The sequence below is a fragment of the Eubalaena glacialis genome, chromosome 4, assembly GCF_028564815.1.
Source record: "Eubalaena glacialis isolate mEubGla1 chromosome 4, mEubGla1.1.hap2.+ XY, whole genome shotgun sequence".
Classification (NCBI taxonomy): Eukaryota; Metazoa; Chordata; class Mammalia; order Artiodactyla; family Balaenidae; genus Eubalaena; species Eubalaena glacialis.
Window position 1 is genome coordinate 151447387 of NC_083719.1, and position 12456 is coordinate 151459842.

At 42.5% G+C, this 12456-nt stretch overlaps 1 pseudogene; it reads right to left on the reverse strand.

Annotated features, from left to right (window-relative positions):
• Positions 1 to 924: 924 nt before the first annotated feature.
• LOC133090152 (mortality factor 4-like protein 1) lies at positions 925 to 1988 on the reverse strand (annotated as a pseudogene).
• Between the last annotated feature and the right edge of the window lie 10468 nt (positions 1989 to 12456).

A 12456-nucleotide genomic window follows, 5' to 3' on the forward strand; every position in this document is an offset into this window, starting at 1 on the left:
ATGAACTTGGGCTGAGGATTTAGGGATACCATCTGATCTATTATTATTATTATTAATTATAATAACAGCAATGACCAATTATTGAACACTTATTATGTGTTAAGCACTTACATGCATTATTTTGTTTAATTATCTCAACAATAAAGGTTATTATCCCCACTTTGCAGATTAAGAAGCTGAAAACATTGATCGCTTGGTATAATTATTTTTTATTTAACAATTGAATAAGAATAATTTAATAACTATTTATTCATTTATTCACTCCACACATTTGTATTTAGCATCTATTTAGTACCACGAGGAACAAGGCACTGCCTGTGCCTTCATGAAGTAATGACAGAGTAAGGAGGGGGAACAAGAGGAGAAAAGAACTAATATTGATTGGGCATCCACTCTGTGCCACTCCGCTCAATGTTTTTTTTTTTTTTTTTGAAATTTAAAGAAAAAATTTATTGAAGATCTGAAAAACAATTTCTAAAAGATTGACTTTTCCAGAAAACTGTAGCTACACAATGCATTGCGTCTATCATGTTAAAACGTGCATTAGACACAAATACAAAAACCATGAAACAAGCCACCATTCTTTGACAATCTGAGCAAAGATAAAATGCCTAAGGAACAACATGGATGACTTGCAAAGGATGGGCTCTTTACTGTAAGCACCATAAAAAAAAGGGGGGAGCACAAATGGACGAGTGTGTTCAGTTATACACACTGAATTGAACCTTTGGCACTAGGAATCAGAGCATTTTGTCATATAGCATTAACACATATTATAAAAGTGCGTAGTGTCAAAGGAATAGAACCACCAGCATTCAAAAGCAGCTTTGTCAACTAAGCAATAAAACACTCTACAGTACGTCTCTCTGTTGTCCATCATTGAATACACTGGTAGCAACTTTGAAATGAAAAAAAAAAAGAAAAGAAAAGAAAAAAGGAGCTGTAACCCCTTTTATTTTCTGTTTAAAATCAAACAGAAAACAAACATCACTTCTGTTATACACTAACATTTCCAAACTACATCATTTGTACAAGAGAAGGACTAAGAAACAAAAATGTGTTTACAGAGATCCAAACAAGAGTGAGTATTAAGCGCCTCACACAGCTTTCCGATGGTACTCAGGAGGAGCCACTTCATAATCGCTGGCACTAAACAAAGTTGCAGAGTTCTTTGCCAGGTATTTTAGGAAATCATGAAGATAATTCAGTAATAAAGCAAGACTCTTCTCATCCAGAGGTGTATAGGCCAACATTGCTCCAATACGTACAAATAATCTCAGTAGATGTGGCGCTCCATACACCTGGGACATGGGCGCATCAGGGTGATCTGCGAGGATTTCAGCATACTGTGGTCTCTCAAATTTGTAGAGCAGCTGAGTGCCCAACATTACATTGAAGTATTCCTTGATCCCCGCCACAACTTCATTAACAGCATACTCCTTATTATCTGTGTTTCCTCGAGATTTCTTGTAATTTGCATAATCCTCTAGAATGGAATCCACATTCTTCTTGGCAGGAAGATAAAAGAGCTGTTTTTGCCGGGTAATTAAGTCCCAGTCATCAACAAGCCATGGTTTTAGTTCTTCAGGAATCTTTACTTTAACTTCAACTCTGTTCATGAATGTTTCCTCATTTTCAACAGTAGGATCTACGCGGGCCCTTTTCTTGCGAGGAGGCTGAGGTGTCTCACTGGTACTGCCACCACCTCCATTTCCAGGTGTTTTCTGTTTGTTCTTTTTTGTTTTCACTTCAACATTTTTCTGTTGCAGACCAGAAGTCTTCTTTCCAGGGGCAGCCCCTCTCATCTTCCCCTCTGCATACTGCTCCTGATTGGCTTTTTGAAGTTCTCGTTGTTTCTGCAAATTGGTGTCCACGTATTTGAGTACTCTGCTTTCTGGAACCCATTCATCCCAATTTTTATTCCAACCACTGTAATGTATAAAGTATTTCACTTGTTTATCCTTTATGGCAACCTTTACACACTTTGCTTCATAAAGAAGAGGCCCATGGAAGCACAGCACTCTCTCACCCTCCTGGAATTTAGGCTTCGGGTCCTGCTTCGGCGCCATTTATAAGTAATTCGCCGCCGCCGCCGCCGCCGCCTCCTTCTCCCACCACCCCCGACTACCGCCCCCTACTCTCTACCCCACCCAACTGCGCGTCAGACGCGCCGTCAGCCACCGCCAACTCTACATCCTGGGCCCGATTTCCGCTCAATGTTTTTAATTGCACTATCTCATCAAATCTTCCAACAATCCTGTGAGGTAAGTGTTTATATATCCATTTTACAGATGAGAAAAACTGAGTCTCAGGGAGTTCAAATGACTTGATTATGTCTGTACAGCTGGTTGGTGGAGGAGCTAGGATTTAAACTCATTTTTCCCTGATGCCAAAGTCTTACTTCTTGTGAGTATATATTCAAAGAAATGCTGTTTTTTTTTTTTTTTAAAAAGTTTATTAAGGCATAAGAAGGGGTCAGGAAGGTGAAATGAACATCTCTGCCCAAGGGCAGGCAGATAATTCACTAAAACAGTTGGTGATCTTTGAGTTCCATTGAGCATTCATTTCCTCAGTCATCCAAAGAGCCAGAAAATGTTTACTGAGCACCTAGTTGTGCCAGACATTTTACAGAAACCAGGGAGATGATGGACAAGCTAGTATGATGTTATCTGCCTTCATAGGGATGCGATATCAGGGGATAAGGGAGGTCTAGCATTAAACAATGCAACTCCCAGCAAACTCTCCAGTTGGGATCAGGTGCTAGGAAGAAAGAGAAATAACAGGTGTCACAGAAGTACAAGGGGTGCCCTAAGTGAGACTGAGGTGTGTTGGGAAGCCTGGCTGAGGAATTCACATTTGAGCTGCCCCAGAAGGCCGTGAGCAGAGGCTAACTAGAGAGAGAGGATGTAAGAGCTGCCAGGCAGAAGGGAGAGCACATGGGAAGATTCAAAGCAGGGAGCAGCTAGGAGCACGAAGTTTGTGAAAAGGAGACATGGGGAGGAAGGCAAGGCTGGGGACGGGGGGAGGATCACAGGAAATCAAGCTAAGTTAAGGGTTGGGCACGTTAGCCTGGAGCAGGGCTTCTCCAACTAGCTGCAGGAAACAAAAGTTCTGTTTTTGTTTCTCTGGTCTCTCATATACCAACACTTTTGTAAAATACAATAAAAATGAAAATTAAAAAAGCAAACATATGCAAAATAATAGCACAAACTTATGATTACCAGATTCAATGGACATAAAATGGCTCTGTCAAACTGCTGGTTTTGTACTTATCTCACTGTGGACCAGTTACAGTTTGCAAACTGGCACCTGTTGAGGATCCTTCCCATGAGAAGCACTGCTTAGAGCCTCAGGGAGCCACTGTATCTGTTTCTGGAAGAATAAGTAACATTCAGCCAGGGGATAATGAGAAAACTACAAGAGAGGAGGGCCTTGAGGGCAGAGGCAGAGCCATGGAGAGCAACGTGACGTGTCTGGGGAACGGCAGAGTATGGGGTAGGTGGGCCAAATGGGGGAGAGGCGAGGTTGGCAAGCAGGCTCAGGTCTGGGAGGCTTCCTTAGCTTTGGTGAAGAGATGAGCAGTTAGAACTGCACTGAGCAGACCCTAAATAGCAAAAGCAGCTGCCAGGGTCATTGCTCTCTTTTGAGTGGTGTAAAGCAGCCATGGGCAGTTCTATGTGCATGAATCATCATGGTTTGCACATCTGATTGCCAGCCTCAGCATTCTCCCTCCACAAAAAAAAAAAAAAGTAAGAAAGAAAAACAAAACAAAGCACCTGATTAGATCAATACTTAAGTCAAAGGCAACCACTTATAATTTGATTAGAATGCTTAGAAATGCAATCACTGAAGATCTTTAACCAGTAGGAGTGGCCTATACTTCATAGTAACTATTTGACTCAATCTCGGGTATTAGAATTATTCATTTAATCATCCCAAAAAAGAAAAAAAAGAAAAGAAAATTCTAAGTGTAATAGAAATAGCTTCCATTTCCAAGCCCTGGGTACAAATGTTTTTCACACTATATTCACAAACATAGTGAAGCTCAGGGTAATTCCATAGGGTCCCGAAATTCACACAACTAAGTAAATGGCAGATGTAGGATTCCAGCCCGGAACGTGCACTTCTTCCCACTGGTTCACACACCCCTGGGCTCAGTCACACTGCCATGCTGGTGAAGTGGGAGACAAGGGACCTGGTGGGTGGGATGGGTGATTCAAGGGCCCCAGGGCAGGACTGGGAGGGCTGTTGGGGAAATATTCCATATCTTAATGCATTTTCCTTTGCTGGGCCACCGGGGTTGGCGGGGGCTATTCAAAAGCAATGATAAACAAGCTTTTAAAATGTTTGGTTGGAGTAGAAATAGAAAACAACCTAAATGACTGCTTTAGGGAAACACTGAAATGCAAAGGAAAGATGATACAAAAGGGGTGTAAGGGCTGCAAAACTGGTTGTTTAAACATTACCCAGCAGACCTTTCAGATGGAAAATCTGATATCTCCTTAAAATTGCTAGAGTGACCCTTCACTGAACATGTGCTCAGTGCCTTACCTGTATTATCTCATTCAGTCTTCACCATGACCCTAGGAAGTAGGTTTGAGTACAGTCATCCCTTGGTATCCCGGGAGGACTGGTTCCAGGACCCCTCGCAGATACCGAAAATCCAAAGATGTTCAAGTCCCTTATAAAAAAATGTGTAGTACAATCTGCCCTCCGTATCTCCGGGTTCCACCTGTGTAGATTCAGAAGGCTGACGGTATTCCCGTTATACAGATGAAGAAACTGAGGTTCAGGGAAGTTAAGTGAGTTGCTCAGAGACCCAGAGCTAGTAAGTGGAGAACCCAGAATTTGAACCAAGTTACCAGACTCCAGAGGCTGAACTCTCCAACTCAATGCGGCCTGTCTCTCATGCTGATGAGAGACTGCAAGCTTTGGCCAGTGAAGTGGAGGTGAGACTATCTTTGGAAGGCAGCTGGGGGATTCCCTGGGACCCCTGATGCGGGGAGTGCTGGTCCCTGTGTGTCTGAAGTGGGGGTCCTCCTTCTGGCACCAAATAAATGGAGGTCCCATGGCTCCTCCTGAATGGCCTTTGGTAAATTATCTGATGGACTCATGCGTGAGGTTTTCATTTCTTTTCACGTGATTCCTCAAACAGTTCTCACCCAGACATTGAACGTCCAGGACAGCGGCTGAAGGCAGGTCATATTTTGTACAGGTGGGTTTCCCTTTCTAGCGGGTACAGGCCACAGCTCCACAGCCCTATTCAGTGCACATAGCAAGTGGAATCCACTTGTTGGTTGAGATGAATTTGACCTCAGCACGATGATAATAATGCTCTTAACAGTCAGCATCATGGCAGTGGGAATCATCCAGGACAAATCCAAAGAAGCAAATAGCAATCAGGGTCAGACATAGCTGTGAAATGCCACCTCTGCTCTCACCCTAAAAAAGGAGTCTCAGAGGGAACCTTTCAACTGAGGTGGCCACCAACATTACACTCAATTGCAACCAATCATTCCAGAGGTCTCTCTGCAAACTTCCTACAGAACTGACAACTGGGCTGAGAAGACGGCCATCCTGACATTAGGAGAAAATGTTTGATAATAAATCAACAAAGTCTTGGTCTTCTTGAAGCTGAAATTGTAGAAGGGAGAAAGGCATTAAGAAAGCAAATTCATAATACATAAAACAATTACTGACTGTGGTAAGTTTGGGGAAGGAAATAAACTAGGTGATGAGTCAGAGAATAACTGGGGGAGTGAATCATTCAGGGTCCCAGCGGGAAACATTCAAACTGGATGACTGGAGAGAGTTTTTAAAGAGACAGTTTACAAAGGTGTGGGAAAGACTGGATAAAGAAGAAAGCTATGGGGCAGTAGCACCGTGGCTAAAAATGGCACCATTTCTATCCATAGCCTGAAGGGGCAAGGGAAGAAGGCAGTTACCAGAACCTGGAACCAGAGGTCATTTGAGAGGATGATCGACAGGAGTTGTGACCTTTGGAAGCAGAAGTGACACCACCACCTTCAATGACCCAGCATGCAAGGAGCAGAAGTAATAAATAGGACCTAACATGAGAAATATCATTTGATGAAGCAACTGACAAAGGATTAATCTCCAAAATTTACAAGCAGCTCATGCAGCTTAATATCAAAAAAACAAACAACCCAATCCAAAAATGGGCAGAAGACCTAAACAGACATTTCTCCAAAGAAGATATACAGATTGCTAGCAAACACATGAAAGGATGCTCAACATCACTAATCATTAGAGAAATGCAAATCAAAACTACAATGAGGTATCACCTCACACCGGTCAGAATGATCACCATCAAAAAAATCTACAAATGATAAATGCTGGAGAGGGTGTGGAGGAAAGGGAACCCTCTTGCACTGTTGGTGGGAATGTAAATTGATACAGCCACTATGGAGAACAGTATGGAGGTTCCTTAAAAAACTAAAAACAGAACTACCGTATGACCCAGCAATCCCACTACTGGGCATATACCCTGAGAAAACCATAATTCAAAAAGAGTCATGTACCACAATGTTTATTGCAGCACTATTTACAATAGCCAGGACATGGAAGAAACCTAAGTGTCCATCAACAGATGAATGGATAAAGAAGATGTGGCACATAGATACAATGGAATATTACTCAGCCATAAAAACAAACGAAATTGAGTTATTTGTAGTGAGGTGGATGGACCTAGAGTCTGTCATACAGAGTGAAGTAAGTCAGAAAGTGAAAAACAAATACTGTATGCTAACACATATATATAGAATCTAAAAAATTGGTTCTGAAGAACCTAGGGGCAGGACAGGAATAAAGATGCAGACATAGAGAATGGACTTGAGGACACTGGGAAGGGTAAGGGTAAGCTGGGACGAACTGAGAGTGGCATGGACATATATACACTACCAAATGTAAAATAGATAGCTAGTGGGAAGCAGCTGCATATCACAGGGAGATCAGCTCGGTGCTTTGTGACCACCTAGAGGGTGGGATAGAGAGGGTGGGAGGGAGATGCAAGAGGGAGGAGATGTGGGGATATATGTATATGTATAGCTGATTCACTTTGTTATAAAGCAGAAACTAACACAACATTGTAAAGTAATTATACTCCAATAAAGATGTTAAAAAAAAAAAAGAAAGAAAGAAAGAAATATCATTTGAGGGGACTTCCCTGGCGGTCCAGTGGTTAAGACTTCGCCTTCCAGGGAAGGGGGTGCTGGTTCGATCCCTGGTCGAGGAGCTCAGAGCTAAGATCCCACGTGCCTCTCAGCCAAAAAACATAAAAGAGAAGCAATATTGTAACAAATTCAATAAAGACTGTAAAAAAAAAAAGAAATACCATTCAGAGGAAACACTTTGATGCTTCACTTCTAGGATGGATTTCCCTGGATGTGAGGCTTGACAATGGCAGGTTAGGGAGAAGAGATGGCTAAGCACAGAGCAGCAATGGCTCAAGACTCCACTGTAATCCCACAGTAAACCACACTCTTCAAGTGCAGTTGCTTTGCAGACACCCTGGGATTTGGCCATTGAAAAAGGGCTATTTGCATACCAGGTCAGCAAAGGAACTCTTGTCAGCCTGGAGGGAGGTGGTCTCTGGACCTTGAGCGATGACCTTGGGCTAGCCACTTAGTATTTCCAGGCCTCAGTTTCCTCATTTGTATACCGAGGGCAGTAGGCTTAATGATTTCCAGGTACCAGGCAAGGCTGTACAGAGGAAGAAGCACAGGCTTTGAAGCCCAGCAGCATGAGTTCAAGTCCCTCTATACTACTGGCTGGATGACCTTGGACACACCATATCTCTGGGCCTCAGTTTTGCTACCTGGCAAATGGGGATGACAGTGTCCACCCAGGCCAATCATGACGTTTAAACAATGTATGTAAAACCTCTAGCATTTTGTGCAAAGAATAGGCGCTCTATGCATGTCTATTCCTGTCCTTCAAGGCAACATGTCATAAGCGCCAGGAGAGCAGCCTCTGAGGTAGATTGGGTTTGAATCTGGCTCTACCACTTTCTGGTCAGGGACCTTGGGCAAGTCATTTAATCTTTCTAAGCCTCTGCATCCTCATCTTTAAAACAGGAAAGAAAAGATACTGCCTGCCTTTATAGGGTTATTGTCAGAATCAAATGAAATAATGTATATTCTGCACTTTGAATATCTTCCCTCATCACCAACCCTCATCCCTTCAGCTGTAATATTCTGCAGCTGTACATAACATTACAAAGAGCTTTCCAGAATGTTCTGTGTGAGATTTTTCTCAGTACTTTTAGTTCAAAAAAGTTACATGGGGTTGGTTAAATATGGTACCGTCAGAATTTTCGCTATAATTGGATTGAAGCCCTATGCTGAAGTCTACCTTGCTTTGCCCTGGGTGACATGCATCCAAGATGATAGTCGGTGTGCCCAGCAAAGATGGCACCAGAAGAAAAGAATCTGCATTTACCTCAGATCCCCAGAAGGCCACCAACCAAAGGGGAGTTGCTGCCAACCCTCCGCATCTCAATTTATTGCCCTAACTGCTTTCTCAGACCCCTGGCGTGGCATGGTATGAAGCAAAAGAAATTGTAGCCACTAAGAAGGGAGCTGCTAATTTAAATGTATAGTTTGGCAAGGTGAGGGCCTCTGAAGAGCTCTGAGGGAGATAATGGCGGCTTCTGTTTGGAGGCTGGAGTCAGGAGGGTTGTTTATTGCACTCTAGGGCCAAGCGTTGCTGTAGCAACAAATGACTTAGGGACAGTTTTGAACAGACTGTTTCTTTGAAAGAGTTTACATGATAAGAATAACTTGGGTTCTTTCTGGAAGGGATAACATAAGGACTTTTTTTCCTCCCCTCGTCTTAAACATAAGGACATTTGAAGGAAAATTCTTTTTCCAAAGCTGCAGAATAAGTGGGGGGAAAAGATTGGTAGGTTTTGTGCAAAAATATTAGCAGGTATAGTCCCTATGTGGAGAGATTACAGGTGATTTTTTGTTTTACTTTTGGGGCACTTTTCTGAGTCTTCCACGATGGTTTTGGTTTTGTAACTAGGAAAATTTTACATTAAAAATAATATATTGACTATGATAAGACATAAGCCTGGAAATATTAGAAAGCTCAGGATCAAAATGGGAGTGGGTGCTCGTGGCCCGAAAGAGGGTTGAGCCTGGACTTGGGGAATGAATGGCCCACAGGGACTTTACAATACTACTGACCCTTGGCCTGGGGTTCCCTGGCTTTGACTCTGGGCAAGCACCCCAGGGGTAAGTGAGTGACAGGTTGACATTTTGCTGAGGGGAGAATTTGAATCCTGCTGTCCTGGGGATGGAGTAAGGGAGCCCAGCTCCCCCTTCATCACCTTCATCACCGCTTGACTTTGCAGCACATATGAAGCAATTCTCCTAAGATAAAAACCGTATTTCATTGTGAAAAGTGGCCATCAAGTAATGGGGGAAAAGAGTCAGTGGTCAATGTGTGACGTGAGAGTTTACCCAGGAATGTCGTGACTGGAGGGAGATGAGATTTGAAAGACATACTATGCAGATATTTATTTTTATATTGTGAATTAGGCAACTTGTGAGGATCTTGAGATGTTTTTCTCTAAGATGCTTTTTCCAGTGACTGATGTAATTGTTTGTGAGGTGAGAGTGGGGTATTGAGGGGGCAGGGAATTTCAGGGGAGAAAAATCTAAGACAGCAAAACTTTCAGCATGCATTTATTGAGCTCCTTATGTATACCAGGCATTTATTTTAAGGAACTCATAGTTATGCAGTAAATATTTAAGCAACAATAATATGCTATACTATGTTCATAAACAATATAACATGATTGTGAAGGGTAGCAGAATATACCACCCCAAAATATACCTTTTTGGCATAAGGATTATTTTGAGCTGATTATTTTTGAGAAACAGCAGACACAAGAGAAGCTCTTAAACAGAGTAGAAGTTACCCTTGTGTAAGGGACATTTACATTTATAAAGGACATATCTATTTGTAGGCATCTCTGACCCTGTACCAGGAAGAGGAAGATAACTCTAAATCAGAAGAAACTCTGGTCAATGGAGAAGACACTGACTTAAATCTGTATAGCAAACCTTACCCTGTTTACTGTGTCTTTCTTGGGAACTTCTCATAACCAGCCTCTCCTCCTCTCCCCATCTTTCTTTTGTCTTTAGGGGAAGCTGGTATTTAAGGTGGAGGCTTGGGCCATCTCAGGAAGTTACTCAGTTTCTCTGGGTATCTCCCATGTATACAAAAGGCACACATGTTGTTAAAAGCAAGACAACAGGCTTAAAATGGAGTTGCTTATGCTAAGCCCTGCATCCACAAAGCTGGGGCTTGACTTAGTGAAATTACAGTTTCGGCTCTCCCAGAAAAAGAATCTTAAACCAGTCGATCAGGAATCACCTGATCGGCACTATTGAGGTCATCTGCCCGATAGACTCCTGCCAACCCCTAAAGGAAAGTAACCTTGCAGTAACCAACCCGCTTCTTTGCCTAGTATAACGTCCTTTTTCCTGCTCCCTTCTGCCTATAAAAGTCTTTCATTTTGTACAGCTACTCAGAGTGCCTTTCTCTCTGCTGGCTTGGATGCTGCCTGATTCATGAATTGTTGCACAAAGCCGGTAAGATCTTTAAAATTTACTCCATTGAATTTTGTTTTTTAACAATTTTAATAAACTTCTGTTTGTTTTTCTCTTGTAATAAAATCTGTCTTTTATTACAGGGAGTTGTAGCCAAGAACTTAGAAGGGTAGAGAGAAAACTATTTTTCCTCTCCCACAGTGAATAAAAACCATAGGTTTGGATTCAGATTTACATCTTAATCTGGTTCTGCAAATAACCAGCTGTGTGACCTTAGCCATTTGCTCAGCTAACAGAAAGAAGCCACATGGCCAGGATTTGAACCCATGCGTATATGATCCCAGAGTCCTGGGTTCCTTAAATCGAAAGGTTTCAATTGGAAAGACTTGTTGCTTTCTGGCATGTCCTCAGGCTCCTCTGCTGCATCTGGATATCTGTCTGGCTCCAGCTGCAGTTCTGGCTAGGTAACATTCTTTCCGCAGCCTCCTGTGCCCCAGAATCCAGGCTTTGGGACACTGTTTGCTTAGGTTCTCCTACTTGTCTTCATTTTTAATTTTGTCAGAGCCGTGAATTAAGCAGGAACCAGATACGATTTATTAATTCCATTCCTACCCCATGATCATGCCCAGAGGCTTGTAGGCACACACTGTAAATCACAAAGAATAATAATAATAATCAAAAAGAGCTCTCTGTTGAAAGCTAGCCTTAGGGGACATCTGTCAGCTTGTCAGGGACCCCCAGAGAGCCAGCTTCCTCTTTCCTTATTCCAGAATAAACCACAGGAAGAGGAGACTGTAAGCGACAGGAATTTTGAGGCCAAATGGAGAGACATTCCCAGCCCCATCTGCCTTCCTGGCTAGCCATGAAACCTTGCCCCTTCTCTTCTACAAAAACAAGGAATTATAAACTAATGTGCCAAGCCCTTTGTAAAGATGTTCAGATGCAATCTTCACAACAGCCCAATTAAGTAAATGCTTAAATTATCCTCGTTTTACATATGAGGACATGAATACTTAGAAAGGATAAGTAACTCTAGGATGTGCAGCTTATAAACTGAGGAGCTAAGATTTAAATTCAAAGACACATGATTCCAAAGCCTATGCTTTTTTAACCACACTAGACTACTAGAAACTTCTAGATCCTTCTTGAAAGTCCTTTTCGAGCCTCCCAACAAAAAACCCCAAACTGTGGTCCTGATGCAAGAGAGAATTAGGTCAGTGAGAATGTTGTTTAAAAACACACAGTGACCTCCAACTGGCTCCCTTCCATAAGAGACTGGTGAAAGTTTCTTATTCACTCAACAAACTCTCCCTGGTCCCCACTCTGAGCCAGGCACTGGACTGATTACTGACAATACAGGGACAAATAAGGCCCAGGCCTCAACAAGCTAGCAGGAAAGACAGACAAGGAAACAAATACAGTAAGCATTTCAGGGTGTTCTCAAGAAGTAGGGGATACATTGAGAGTACATGGGACAGATGAGTTCCTGGGTAAATATCGCCATGGGATCTCAGAGACACTGCAGGGGAGTAGTAGGCATATGGCCCTGCCACTTCCCAGCTGAATGATCTCTAGCCCAAGACTAAACCGCTGTGAGCCCATTTTTTTCCTCATGCGTACAATGGGGACAATGCTATTTTGCAAGGCTCCAACAATAATGAGATAATGCAGGCCATGCTTAATGCTCCTGACCTTCCATCACCATGTATCACTCATCACCAAGTCCATGTTAATTCTATCCCCTAAACACTCTCTGATTTCATTTCCATCTCTCTGCCACCATTTTAAACAAGGTATTGCCAACTTTCACACGGACTATTCAACTAGACTCTTAACTGGACTTCCTGAGCCTATTCTTTCCCTCTTTCAATCTGTT